This window comes from Theobroma umbraticum, unplaced genomic scaffold, assembly GCF_002168275.2.
Source record: "Theobroma umbraticum cultivar Fairchild unplaced genomic scaffold, ASM216827v3 scaffold_147.0, whole genome shotgun sequence".
Lineage (NCBI taxonomy): Eukaryota > Viridiplantae > Streptophyta > Magnoliopsida > Malvales > Malvaceae > Theobroma > Theobroma umbraticum.
This window is the reverse complement of record NW_018397259.1, coordinates 10,447,508-10,449,234: the sequence shown is the minus strand read 5'-3', so window position 1 is coordinate 10,449,234 and position 1,727 is coordinate 10,447,508.

Here is a 1,727-nt window from a genome sequence, read left to right as displayed (position 1 = left end):
TTTGATTGAATATCAACAGAAAAGCCTTGCTCTTGCAGGTAAGCTTTTCTTCACAACAAGGGGGATTAAACGAATATCTGAACCCCAAAAACGATGCGTTTCTGAGGCTCAGGACCCTCGACGGAAGCTTCATGGTGGATTTGCTGAGGATATTGATGGCGTTCATAATCAACGACTGAAACTACAAGATATCGACATAGAGAAGAGCAAAGCACGAATTCCTTCTTCCTTCTTCTATGAAAGGGATTGAAAACTAACGATGGGGTTCTTATCCTTTCCTTTTCTGGAGGACATGAGATTCCGAGGCACAGATTTCTGTCCTTGCTTGATACCTTGGAATGGTCTCCCAAGTCTTGGAAGAAGACACAGAGAAAGAGAACAGGATGAAATGAAACTCAACCGAAAAGGCTTTCTATATATAGTAGGGCTCCCATTGCTATTTTCCTTCTTTTCTTTTTTTAATTTTTTTCCCATAAACAACATTTTTCTTGAAATGTCTTTACTTTTTGTAATTCTCAACAAAATTACGAAGACATTTCTATCAAGTTTTCCTCCCAAAAATTTCTAGCCATAAATTTCTGATCTATTTTTATTTTATTTATTTATTTATTGAGACTTTTTACCAAAGATTTTAGTGTGATGTCCAAAATTAAAAAATCCCTTTTTTTATTAATCTATTTTTGGAAATATTTCGCTTATGGCCCTTTCTACGCCCCTAATAGAAAAAGATTAGAGCACGTGACCGGTTTGTTCGGAAAAAATCAATATCTCAAAAGTTGAGAATGACGATGTTGGTGACGTGTATACAATTAAGACACATAATTTCGTATATTAAATAAATCATATTTTATTTAATTCGTTATAATATATTTAGTTATTTTAATTAATTACATTATTATGTGAATTATATAATATGATTTGCTTAATTTGTTCCGTAAATATATCAATAAATCACATTCTATATGCATTTATAAATTTTAAATATTAATCCGTTTATAATTATATCATATTAATATTTACACATATAATTATTAATATTTTAAATAAAGATGACGACACCGGAGCCGGTGATCGGCAACCTGTGTGAGGAGATTGATATCAGCTCCTTTTCGTGTACCCCATGGAAAAATATTCACATTTTTTCCACCATCCAAATTTTGCCAAGTGTCATTTGAATGTGGTTTGAGGTTGCGTCGGTGTGGACTTTTCTTGGTTTGCCGTATCAACCAGAAATGACAAGTGTACAATATGGGAAGATGCCACGTGGAACGTTGAATGGTTAAAATTTGAACTTTTATTGACTAAAGTAGATTTGCCACGGTGGCAACCAAAGCACAGCCAAGTATGCAAAAAGGGTAGACGGACAAATTGGAATGGATGGTTTTGATCCCAGCATCACCAGTTTCACTGCTTACGTGTCGATGATGGACTCCCATTTGGCGTTTTGTGATGATGTACTGATCATAATCCTTTTATACACGTGTAATTTATGTGAGTTTTATCTTATTATTTTTTATTAATAAGATTTATATATGTTTTAAAATATATTATTAATAATTGATTTTTCGATTAATTTTATTGTAGATTTAATCATAAAAAAGCAATTCAAATTAAGCGAATTTAATTATTTTTGATATTTCAATTTGAGGAAGCAAAGATGTTGAACCGAATAACACTGTGATATCCATTTAATGATTGAACCATTCATGAACTGCCACGTATATATC